The sequence below is a fragment of the Pogona vitticeps genome, chromosome 4 (assembly GCF_051106095.1).
Source record: "Pogona vitticeps strain Pit_001003342236 chromosome 4, PviZW2.1, whole genome shotgun sequence".
Classification (NCBI taxonomy): Eukaryota; Metazoa; Chordata; class Lepidosauria; order Squamata; family Agamidae; genus Pogona; species Pogona vitticeps.
Window position 1 is genome coordinate 210982173 of NC_135786.1, and position 13653 is coordinate 210995825.

The 13653-nt window shown below is 39.6% G+C and overlaps 1 long non-coding RNA gene across 1 annotated transcript; it reads right to left on the minus strand.

Annotated features, from left to right (window-relative positions):
- Window positions 1-236: 236 nt before the first annotated feature.
- Window positions 237-6469, minus strand: LOC144589274 (uncharacterized). Its single transcript, XR_013545314.1, has 2 exons — window positions 6304-6469; window positions 237-5663 (listed from the first exon to the last, which is right to left on the minus strand). It is a non-coding gene; the product is annotated as an uncharacterized LOC144589274 (long non-coding RNA).
- Window positions 6470-13653: the final 7184 nt, after the last annotated feature.

Below are 13653 nucleotides of genomic sequence, written 5' to 3' on the forward strand. Positions count from 1 at the left end.
CTCTCCTCTTTCACCCTCATTAAGAGGTTCTTTAATTCCTCATCACTTTCTGACACCAGAGTGGTATCATCTGTATATCTGAGGTAGTTAATATTTTCTTCCAGCAATCTTAATTCCATTTTAGAATTCCTCCAGTCCTGCCTTTTGCATAATGTATTCTGCATATAAGTTTAATAAGCCGTGGGACAATATAAAGTCTTGTCGTACTCCTTTCCCAATTTTAAACCAATCAGTTGTTCCATATCCAGTTCTAACTGTTGCTTCCTGTCCCACATAGAGATTTCTCATGAGATAGATAAGGTGGCCAGGCATTCCCATTTCTTTAAGGACTTGCCATAGTTTGCTGTGGTCCACACAGGCAAAGGCTTTTGCGTAGTCAATGAAGCAGAGGTAGATGTTTTTCTGGAACTCTCTGGCTTTCTCCATAATCCAGCGCATGTTAGCAATTTGGTCTCTAGTTTCTCTGCCCCTTCGAAATCCAGCGTGTACTTCTGGGAATTCTCGGTCCACATACTGCTGAAGCCTACCTTGTAGGATTTTGAGCATAACCTTGCTAGCATGTGAATTGAGTGCATATCACACTCACTAATAACACCCAACAAATTATCTTGCTGCATCTCAGAAGCATCATTCATTAATGCATCACTATGCCTTGTGATTGTGTCAGCACTTCTAACAGGAGGTCTTGTTTTCAGACGTTTCTGAAGATTGGCAAACCTAATTTCATGACAAAACTGAATGTATAGGGCCTCAATATCCTGTGAGAGCCAGTGGTAACTACACTACTTCTAATAGCTAAGGTATGTTGTCCTGTTAGCTTTGGCAAGGAAATCAACAATATGATGTGTGCCTCTTTCAAGCCAGTAAAAGATGCATCGGGGGGGGGGGAGGGGGTAATTTTATTCCTTTGGAACCCTCCATGGGCCACAGACACCATACAGTGAAAAAGCAAAAGACAAAATCAGAAGTGGTCAGATGTCCACTTGTGATTTTGGAAAATAGGAATTCATTGGTGGCAAACATATAGGGTAGGGGTGCTTCGGCCTATTAGAAAGCCTATTTGAAAGGCAAACTACTGTTTCCGGAAGCTTCTAGAAGTGGCACTTTTCTTTTTCCTTGGAAATAATTTTTTGTGAACTCTGATGGGCCACAACAATCTTGGTTCACATGTGGTCCCTGGACTACTTCTCGCTCCTGTCTCCCAGTGTTTTACTATTAGTGGCTCTCCACCTTGGGTCCCTAGATGTTCTTTGACTACAATGCCCAAAAATCCTGATCAGCACAGCCGGTGGTGAAGGTACACAACCATGATCCAGAGTTTTGTGTTTCTATTTTGTATGATACGTTCATGTGTTTGCAAAGGAACCTCCACTATGTTTAAACTTAGTGTATGAATTGGTCCCAGTCTGCTGAGCAAATGTCCATAGGCTGAGGTACTGTTGTTGGTGGGGAGATTTATGAAGAAAACCTATTTCTGTAGAGCAGCTGCTGTCCCCACATCACTCTTGCCATGCCCTCTCTTTGTCTTCCTTTTTATTCCTACTCTTTTACTACACATTAGATTAATAGTTTTGGCTCTAAAACATGAATGCTTTAATAGTATGTGGGGGAATTTAAAGTAGCTGTGTCAAGTGTACAATCTGGAATTTTTCAGTTGTGTTTAAAAAGGTTGATTTAATGTGGTGGTTGAAATCCCTTTTTTAATCTCAACTAAGCTTTAACCTCAAGATCAAACTACATACCGTAGGTGTGCAGTCTGTAGTGTGTTTATTGTTCTTGTACTTTCAGAAACTGTAGTAATGTGAAGCTCCTATCCAGTTTACTACTGTGGTAGAGTAAGAAGATGTTGACAGTGTCTTCCAAATACTGTTTTCCTCTCAAGATTCCCCCCCCCCCGTGATATTGTTGATGAGGTAATAATCTAATGTGTAGTTGGTATCTTTCCCCAGACTTCAGGGCTCCATTTGTGCTTCAGAACCCTATTTGCAATTCAGGTACAAAATCAGAACTTTGGAATTTATTTATTTACATTCTGGACTATAACTCCCAAAATGGCTGACAGGTTTGGGCTAAACCTGATAGAATTGTTAAATCAAATTTTGTACATTACGATAAGTAATTGTCAGGATCCGTACTATAAAAAGAAGCAAAGCTTGAAAGTATACAGCTGAGGTGATTGGAACAGCTGTGAATGTAACCCTAGGATTGGTCATCTATGGGATAAAACTAGCAGACCAAGCATACACAATCTGTGGGTTGTTGGTGGTGATGCTGGTTGGTGTGTTCGTGGAGAAGAGTCATCTTGTTCCTGTGCTGGAGAATCCTGGAGGAAGCCGTGTCTACGTGTTTGGTATTGAAGAGGAACTCTGGCTACTTGGACGGTACGTATGGTATATGACTACTGAACTTATTTACTGGACATTGACTCTGATATATGCACTAAACTTTGTGGAAACTGTTGTACATTACTTTGGAATTGAGAACAAAGACTTAGCTGTAAATATACCTGTATATTCTGTTAATAATACAACATCTGCTATCAACACTACTCTGGTGCTTGGCGTCTTCATCATCTCAGAAAAGATCTTTTGGTTATCGCACCCTGGTGTACACCTGTACTACTGCTACTCTGTCAATGGCCATACTAGCAAGAAGAGTCTAGAAGCTGTAGTCCAAAAAGTAACTTTTCCAAGCACTATACTGAATGGGAAGACTTAGGTTCAAATCCACAGGATTTGAAACTCACAGAAGATGTAGGGCTAGTCAATAACTCTTATCCTGGTCTCCCTCACAGAGTTCTTGTGAGAGTGAAAATGAGAGAAGAGAGAAAGTTACATATACCATTTAGAGCTTGGAGAAAAGATAACATTATCATTATAATATATAAATATATTGGACATTCTTGGGACACTCAAAAGGCATTAAGGTTAAATGCTGAGCCTTGATAAAGCAAATTGGAAGTGCAAGTGGGGGAGCAGGATTGTAGCTGGAGATAAACAAATAGTCAAGGAATACTTTACCACCTTGAATGGGTTCAAATCTCCAGAGCCAGATGAACTGCATCCAAGAGTACTGAAGGAACTGGCTGAAGAACTCTTAGAACTGCTATCCATTATTTTCTTGAAAACATGGGAAACAGGTGAGGTGCCAGAGGATTGGCGGAGGGCCAATGTTGTCCCTATCTTCAAAAAGGGCAAAAAAGAGGAACCTGGGAACTACAGGCCAGTCAGCCTCACATCAATCCCAGGCAAAATTCTAGAAAACATCATAAAGCAGTCATTGCGCAAGCAATAACTAGTGCCCCATGATGTACTCATTAGCTAGCTACCTCAATGTGGGCTGGATAGATCAAGAGTCAGGTGGATACACAATTGGCTACAGAATCATACTCAGAGAATGGTGATTAATGGGTCTTTCTCTAACTGGGAGGAGGTAACTAGTGGGATACCCCAAGGCTCAGTCTTGGGCATGGTGCTCTTCAATATTTTTATTAATGACTTGGATGAGGAAGTGCAGGGAATGCTTGCCAAATTTGCAGATGATACAAAGTTGGGCAGAATAGCTAATACCCTAGAAGACAGAAACAAAATTAAAAATGACCTTGATTGGATGGAGCACTGGGCTGAATGCAACAGAATGAAATTCAATAGGGACAAGTGTAAAGTATTGCACCTCAGAAGAAGAAACCAATTGCACAGTTACAAGATGGGGGATACCTGGCTCAGAAAAACTATGAGCGAGAAGGATTTTGGGTTTGTCGTAGACCACAAGCTACGTATGAGCCAACAGTGAGATGTGGTTACAAAAAAGGCAAATGCTATTTTAGGCTGCATTAATAGAAGTATAGTTTCCAAGTCCTGTGAGGTGCTAGTCCCCCTCTATTCAGCACTGGTCAGGCCTCACCTTGAGTATTGTGGCCAGTTCTAGACACTGCACTTCAAGAAGGAGACTAACAAATTGGAACAAGTTCAGAGGAGGACGACAAGGGTGATCAAGGGACTGGAAACCAAGCCTTATGAGGAAAGGCTGAAAGAACTGGGCATGTTTAGCCTTGAAGAAAGAAGACTGAGGTGTGATATGATAGCACTTTTAAATACTGTATGTCATGCAGAACTTTTAAATTGGTTTTAGTGTGAACATAGCAGTACTGTACTTGGTATTCTCTATGGGTGGTGGTGTGGACAGCACAGCAACCAATAGTGGGTACTGCCAGGTGCCAAAGCCACACTATTGTCTTACACATGTACATAGAAGTAGATAGGCAAGTAAGCACTCACATATACACACATAGTAGTAAGGAGGCAGAGAATAGTAGGATGGCTGGTGCACCCAAAGTCTGGGAATGGGAATGTCTCATTTGCCCAAATGGATGATCCACCATTGGGTGAGCGGCTGCTTACATTCTCCACGGAATTCTCATTTTTAATGAATGATATAGAAAACTATTTTAGATATTACTTCTCAAATATTTAAGTCAATTGTACCAGCTAAGGGTGTTATAAGCGATCCCCACTGAGACTCATTCTTGTCACTTAGTGTCTCACTCTGATATTTCAAGGAAGTGAACTTGATCCACGAAAGCTCACATTAGAATACAGCAGCTAGTCTTTAAGGTGCCACAACATTTTTGTCTTTTATTTTTTTGTTTTGTTTGCCTGACCTCTGAGACTCTGTGATTCAAAAGCTATTTGTTAGAGACTTACGCCAGTATCATGTTGGGTTTCTGGACCACAGGTCAAGGGGATCTTGCCAAATATTGGTTGTGAGATCAGCTGTGCAACCAGTTGCATGATTGATCGCATAATGCGAAGCTTCTGAAACAGGGGGAACACATGCTCTGAATAGGATACTGGCCTTTGAAGAATAAGGACTGTTCTCAGCCTGATTGCTGGTGGGAGGAAGAATGCTGGGATCCCTTCTGCCTGCCATAATAACCCATGAAACCTAGGACCAGCCTAAGCCATATCCATACACTTAAATGTTTGTATATTACCAAACTGAAACATTGCAGCAGATAACAGTTTTTGCATGGGTAAAATATGATGCTGATTAAAACCAAAACACAGAATATAGTGCTGGACTGGGGGAAGGACACATGCAGTTTTAATTATGATTCTACTTTCTAGGCATGTAGCTAGCTAGGGAATGGAGCATCTGAGTACTTCCCAAGTGGAGTTCATCGTGTTCAACAAATATCTGTTGAGAGAGTTGGTTGCTTTTTTTGCAATTAAGAGATGCCTTGTTTTATTATTCAAAGGAGAATACACTGTCTTGGAATCTATAATGTGGCCTTTGGAAAGAATGTGAAAATGTTAAGACTTGGTAGCCACTATTACCTGGAATAAAACAGCGGATTAGAACTGCTAGATAGTTCCGTGGTTTAGGTGTCTGGCTGTGGAGTTTTATTATCCACTGTGCCTCCTTGACAGGGGATGGACTTGATGATCCATAGGGTCCCTTCTAGCTCTGCAGTTTTAAGATGATTAGAATGATTATTGAAATCATAACCTGCAGTCCAGTGTTTTGTGGGTGTGGAAGCTTTGCTTGTTTGCATAGAAGAAGGGGAGAAGCAAGGTCTGTTTTGTTCATGATGGAGGAAGAAGAAGCTGGAACCTAAAGGGCTGTCACTGAACAAGCCTGTATCAGTAGCTACTGTGAAATGACTGAGGGGGGAAGAGAGAGATAGAGAGAGAGAAAGAGAGAGAGGGAGGGAGGGAGGGAGGGAGGGAGGGAGAGGGAGAGGTATACAATATTAAAACCAGATAGCACATATATGGTGGGAGATAGCAGCTATCATTGTCCATGGTTTGATCACACATTTAAGGAAAATGTCTATATCCTTTGTTTAAGTTATCCCCCTATGTACACAAATTGAAAAATCAGACATGAAAATAAAGTCCTTAAGCCCTGTCACAAAATAGCCAAATATGGATTGAGGCTAGCCTGTGCTAGAATAAATCAAAGCTTTTTCTTCTTAAAGGAGCTCTGCTTGTAATGACATGTTAAATGCTTAGTCTAGCAGTCTTAAATGTGAAATAAGTGAAGATCACAAGAAAAGGGCAACCTAGTAATTCTGTGAATGTCCAGAAAAATAATTCTCCTTTCAGGGGGAATTCAAACTGCTTGTTCTAATTCATTCATTTTGCAAGGGCAGGAGACAAGAAAAATACAGAAAATGAATAAAACACTTTCTAGGTAATTATATTCTGCATAACTAAACTTTTATTAGAAGTGACTTAAGTATCTTATCAGCGTTCATTTTGCACTTGATAGTACACTAGTGAGAACACAGAAAAGATATACCTTGTAGTCAAGATGGTGCAGCCTCTATGAGCATGATTTGAGAGATTGGAATATGAGGTTCTGCTGCTTATTCATCATGATACCTATTGGAAAGATCACGATGACCATCAAATAATCATGATTGGTTGAGAATATAGCATTTCACTTTGCTTCCCTAGCCATGAGTTAGAGTACATTAGTTGCACCAGGAAAAACAAAAAGTATTTTAAAGTGTAAAATAAATGGAAAATGATGTACAGGTTAGAAAAGAACTTTTTGGCTAAGCAACCTTGGTTGGGAAACAACATAACATTTGTTGCTTAGAGTTGACACATCCTATGTGGCACTATCGGTGCCAAGGGGGACCTCCGGATGCCTTCTCTGCCACGATGGGAGGCCTCTCGGAGGTTCCCCCCACCGCCAATCGTGCCTCGAAAGCACAATCTGCGGTGGCGGGGTTCTCCGAGATGCCTCCCATGGTGGCGGAGAAGCCCTGGAAGGCATCCAGAAGCACGATCAGCAGCCTACGGACTGGAATTTGACGCTTTCCCCCATCCCCCTTCCGGTCCGTAGGTCGATTCTCCGGCCACAAGTCAATTGGAAATCTTGTGGCCAGAGAAGTCCGTACCTTGAAAAGTGCTCACGTCGAGCCATGCGTATGTCGAGGGTCCACTATAGAAGATGACATGACTGTAAAATAAAACATCCCCTGAAAACAAGCCCTAATGTATTTTTTGGAGCAAAAATTAATTTTCGGGGAAACAAGGCCTGTCTGTCTGTCTGTCTGTCTGTCTGTCTGTCTGTCTGTCTATCTATCTATCTATCTATCTATCTATCTATCTATCTATCTATCTATCTATCTATCTATCTATCTATCTATCTATCTATCTATCTATCTATCTATCTATCTATCTATCTATCTATCTATCTATCTGACTTCCACAGTTCTTCCAGGACTAGAATTTACGGAATCATCTGCAAATAATAAAAAAAAACCACTTCCAAATATATAGAGAATTTGTACTTCTTGTAGCAGTAAGACAGTTGGCCAACTTCTGGCTTTGATTGTGACAACTGATCTTTTTAGGCACAAACATAAAGAGCAACAGAGAGCAAACAGAAACTGTGCAGGTATGTCCATTTGTGCAACTGAATACAGCAATCAAAGGTTAAAAGAAGAAATGTTTCAAATATCAGCAAATAAAGATAGCAGGAGACCAGAGGTGGTTTTAAATGAACATGTTCTCAAAATGATTTATAAACATCTTTTCTGTTCAAGTAAAATGTCAGTTTGCTTTCTCAAGAACTGATGTGGTGCTTTATTTTATTTTTATTTTTGTGCTACTTTAGCAAATTGCTGAGTTCATGTAAAACTGCACTTTATATGCAGCATGTGATTTATAACACACCTTGTATATCCTTAATGCTTACAAGAAGAAGAACGGCAACACATAAAACCTTCTGCTATTGAGAATTTCTTCCAAATAAATCCAACTCAGATGCTTGGTGTAGAAAGGGAATTCTGTCTGAGAACCAACAATGTATAAATCACACACTTTATTTAACAGTGAGGGAGCCCATCTGCAATCCGTTTTTATTTGGCATTAATAATCATAAGGGTCCTGCTATATTAATTGCTGATGGCATACATAGTTAATCTTGCTGAAATAACCTGACACTGGTATGGTCCAAAAATAGGATTATCTGAGATCCAGAACATAATCCAAGATAACAGCTTTTTGAATGGTATGAAATACAGGAAACAAGTCCAGCAATTTTGCTCTTGCTTACAAATGTATACCACGATTCTAAAAACAAATGTGTTGAATGCTCTGATCTTGTGCCACCAGAGTTAATCATGTTGATTTAATGACCTGTATCTTCAGTGAAGTAGATTCAGTGGTACATGGGAAGATGAGTGGGTAAAACAGATACCTACCAAATAACTGATTAGTAAATAAATAAGCAATGTGAAGTGAAAATAGACTAATAAGTGCACTCAATTCAAGATAAATCAAAGAGTTGAAATGATAATCCAGATATTTAATCAATCAAGATAATTTAGATGCTCCTTTTTACTTTTCCAAGAGGGCTAGTCCTATGTTTCCACTGTGCTGGCTACAGTTGTGGGTCAAACTATGTAACACATTTCACTTGCTTTCAGACTAGGTTTTCTCACAAGTGGTGAAAGACTTCCAGCTGCCATGTGATTTTCCTTAATGGTGCATCTTGCACTTAGTGTGCTTTGTTTTGTGATTGGTCACTGGAAGATAAGCATGATTCATTTACAATTCTAATTGTCCAGAAAATCAGGCATCTCTAAAGAAATTCCTTGTAGAAGGGAAAGCAGATTAATCAGCCAAAATACCTATTTCCCCTAATTGCTAGTTTGACCCTTAGTCAGTGTTGATCCTTGACATAGCACCCTGGCTTCTGTGTTTCTCCTCCTCTAGGCACTGCCCCTGAGTGGGTGCCCACAAGAAGTGGCAGAGCTGGGAAGAACCAAATAGCTTTTCATCCAAAGCATGAACCAGCACAAACACAAATTGGCAGTTCATGCCCATCTCTAATTAGCACCAGACCTGGCACAGATGTCTCAGATGGTCTGCTCTTGCTCTGTGCCAAAACTGGGGAAGTTTGGGCAAAAGATTTTCAAATTATGCTTTTTTAAAAATGTAAAACTGGTCCCCGTCATGCAAAAACAAATTACCCTAAATGTCCCCAGATTTAAAATAGCTCATACAAACTGCAAAGACCAGTCTTGCTTATTGTGAAAGAGAATGGTTGTTCTCAACTGCTTTTTTTATTTGGAAAGAATCCAGGCTGCAGGGGTTGTATATTTATTATCAAAAAAGGACTTTCAAAAGGGAAAATGTTCTGCCCCATATCTAGGGCTGTTTTGAGGATGAAAAGTGAGAAAAGCTCCTTGCTGGTGTGTTTTGGATAGAATCCAGAGATCACGATCTATGACATGCTCAGAGAGCCTACATCAAGATGAAGGAACATTTATTTTGCAAAATAAGGTCATTCTGCACATAATTATGACTGCTTTTATCTTTAGATTATTTTTTAAAGACTTCATTTTCTGTGGGGAAGGGAACACCACACATCCTCAGATCTTTAGCCCAAGACTCCAGACATTTTCAAAACAAACATTAGGAACCTTATTTCTCCTCTCCTCACTTGTAGCCTCAAGACAGCTGTTTTCATTTCTCTTGCCTTTACCTATGAAGCATTCACATGGTATTACATGGACTGCTCTAAATAGCAATCTGAGCTTGGCTGAACAAAAGATGTTAGGCAAACATTCTTTGATCCTAAACCAAATCAAGATCTGAAAAGAGTCCAGGATACAGTTATTTTGATGCAGAAACAAAATCCATAATAATAAACATTATATGTGACTTCATTCTGTTCAGTATATAACAGACTGAACTTGTGATTAAAGCTAGTCATACGTTATCATCTGTACCATAAAGTTTGTGCCTGATCTTACCTTTTCTTTGTTCCTTCAACTTCTATTTAGTATTTATCATCAATCAAAATGCTCGTGAAGATGTATCTGTCTGCTGTGTGTTGCACTTAGCATACAGAATAATTATCCTGAGATCCTTTGGCTAAGTATGAGAGAGAGACCTCAAGTTCAGTTTCCAACAGTGTGTAGGTCACATGTGCAAAGTTACGTTGCATCGTTTGGTTCAGATGGCAGGCAGAGCTTCTGCAAAAAAAGGACTAAGGTGCTAAAGTCACCTATGTTTAAGCAAAACATTTCAGCAGGACCAAAGTTTAGATGACTGATACCAGAGCTATGGGCAACTGCAAAGCAGAGGGCTTCCTGCAAAAAACACTGAATTCTTTTAATTAATCAGGATATAAAGAAAAGTAAATCTTTCAAAGTTGACTTTGCACGTAGTATTTGTACACTGTATTCTGCCACAATGTATATTGGCTTGAGATTATAAAGGTAAAATTCTGCTAATGGAGTTAGCATGCTTGTGTTTGCTAGACATCTGCAATGATCATAAGGTTTAGGTAGTATTCTAGTTTGGCAATTGGGAAAATAGCCTGATTCTGTTTTGACTGATCATCACTTTGCTCGTTGACTATCACTGGAAATTAACAAATGATTTGATAGTTTTTTCTTTTTCCTGTTTGTCATAATTAGATGGAAGCCACTATTTTTGAATTTGTACTTGAGATGATACTTTCTAAATTTTCTATAAATAGATGGAATGATTTCTTTTTCTTTTTTGGCTGTATGTGTGTATGTAAAGGGAATTGTTAACATTGTTTGTATTTTTTGGTAGTTGGGTGAAATTTGCGTACATACTTGCCCAATCTGAGGGATCAAGAGTGCCACCTGCTGGAAGAGTAACTGCTGGGAATTTTGTAGGTGAGCATCTGTTCTAGAATGGAGATGACCCTAGTTAAGAAATGTACGAAATGGGTACAGAATCTATATTGCCAGCAGGAGAGTGCTAAAAATGTGGGTGGGGAGTAGCTTACTTTTCCTCACCCTTGTCTTCATGGTTTGGGGGTCATTTTCATAAAATGTTGGCACGTATCAAAGAAGTATCCCTAGACATGAAAGCATGTAAAATTTCAGAAAGGTAAGTGTAGCCAAGGAGTAAAAAATGAACACAAAACAATTACAATTAAAAATTGTTTCCCTTTCTGTTTCTTTTGCACCAAAGTCATAGAAAGCACAATGGGACAAGGAAGGGTGAAAACTCTGAAATGTAAAGGTTACAATATGCAGCATTTTCCAGGCAGACGCCAAGTGCAACCATCTCTGATGTCTCATAGGTGCTCCCAAAGTACACTTAACATTCCTGCTCTTATAAGAAAGATCTGGCCAAGAGCTCTCAAGATTGGATTCATCCTATGATATTTTTACTTCAACATTCCTTCTCCAGCATAGTATAGTGGATGGAGTGTCAGACTAGGACCCAGGAGACATGAATTCAATCCACACCTGGCCGTGGAAACTCAGGGGGAGTGGCACTGGTAATGCTATACCTTGGGAAACCTACCAAGGTCGCCATATGTTGGAATCAACATGAAAGTACATAACACACACCTTTCCTAAATGTACTTGAGAAAAAGCACAAGAGAGCCGTGAGAAAACCATTTATTGTGACGAGAAGCTACAGCGGTCAGTCCACACCTCCTCTCTCACCCCCTACTATCCACCATTGTAGTCTACTTGTATGAAGAGCTTGAGGAGAAAAGCATAGTGACTGGAAACATACTCCCTGTATCTCTGTACTCTCCTTAATCAAGGCCACCATTTTGATACCTCAGATGAAAAACAAAATGGCTGCCTCCCATCCCATGGGCTGGCTATTGAACAATCCACTTCAACAGTGGCAATAAAAAGCGCCTCCCACCATATTTGAAAGCATCAAACTGGTTTAGAGAGCACAGAGTAAGCAAACCACTTGATATAAATTCCTTCTTCCAGTTGTTGATGCTGCCTCCTAGCACCTGGCACCAGAAATGCCTGCCTCACTCTTCCTTTTAGTAAAGCCAGGTCTACTGCAAATCTAGATTGCTATTATGAATCTTTAGATTCTATAATGTGGAGGGTTGGAGACAGACCTCTTTGCATTTGGTTATTTCCTAAATCTCTCCAAATCTTAATCTCACTCCCAGTATGAGTTTGAGTGGTAGAACTGAATACATGTACATGTGTTCAGGATTTAGGAGTGGGCGATGAAGCAAAGCTGAATAATATCTTAATTCTCCAGTTCCTATTTCCCATGTCAGTGGTAGATGCACATAGGAAACAAAATAGCAGATCCAGGGAAAAGACAGTGGCAGGACATGCAATAGCAGCAGCAGAAAAAGTAGAAGAGAAAGAGGAAGAAAAATCAACTATGGGTAGCAAAGAGCACATGAAGATCATGAACAGATTTATAAATAATGGCAGCTGTTTTTTGAGGCCAAATTATGGGGTTCAGATCAGATCAGCAACTCCAAGGGTGAGATATGATTCAGATTATGTGAGTCTACCCCAAACTCTGACAGCTTTGGATGTATGATGGAAACAGTCTTATTTGTGTGACGAAAACAAATGTTTTGCAGTCCTCTTGGTGTGGTTGTCTCTAGATAAGCCTTGTTCTCCTGTCAAGCACCTTTAAGATGACTGTTTCATCGGCACATGACTCTTTTCTCAGGATAGCTAAAATCTTTACAGTTCTTTTATCATGTAGTATTGACTTCCTGACAAGTTATTGAGCCTCTCCTCAGTCTCCTCAATCCATTTCCGTGTGCTTGGAATTCCTAATTTATTTATTTTTCTTACGTTTCTTCTACTGGAAGAATTACTTTGGATACTATTTTCTTTTAAAAGGCAGTTGCATTGTCTCAGTCTAGTTAGAATCCTTATTGCTCTGGATCCAAAGGTAAATCCAAATGGAACACTGAACAAAACTTATCTTACAGGACCAAATTAAGTAAATCATTGGCTGGATTCATGTTGCTGTGTTATACATGTAGAAGGCAAATGGTATAATATTCAGTAGCTTTTGACAACTAGAAGGGACTGAACATTACACTATTTGCCTTCTGCATGCGTAACATAACAGAATTTCAGCCATTGTAGGCCTGTGGTTGGATCTTTAATCTTTAATAATATCATGTCATTCACCTATAATTATATTATTGTCAATTCTTGTTTCTTTTGTTACATGTACATCCTACCTTTCTTCTAATGAGTTAAAACTGGCATGTATGGCTCTCTTTCTTCCCACTTTACCTTCATAAGAACTTTGTAACATGGGTCAGGCAGAGAGGCTGTGATGTGCCCCTAGTCGCCCATTGAGCTTTATGATTAAGTTGATTTTGAATCCAAGGTTCTCAAGTCCTAGGGCAATTCACTAACCACGATGGCAAAGTGGCTGTCAAAGTGGAAAGGCCGTTTACTCAGAACCAAAGCGCTTGAGACAAGGTTCTTTAAACCTTTCTTCCCCATTTTTTTTCTAGACAAGAATGAATCTGTTGGTTTTGCTTTCTCTTCGGCAGTGCTTGAATTGTTTGAATCACGAGCTAGTTCTGTGCTGTTTCTGTGTCAGTTGACTTTTATCTTGGGTGGGTAGGTAAAAAAAAGACTTGAAAACTTGTACGCGGTTCTATTTATTTATCTGTATGGAATATGTAATCTTCTGTAGTAAATACGAGTCAGGGAAATAAACGGGACCCAGGTTAGTCATTATAACTTCTCCCAGTGATTTTAACGCTACTCTAAGTACTCTAAGCTTGGTAAATCTGCATTACAACTGTGATATCAAAAAGACACACTTATTATCCAAAAATTAGGACATGCCCTGTGCAAACCAAATGATGCAGCAGATAAAAGTTCAAGAGGCA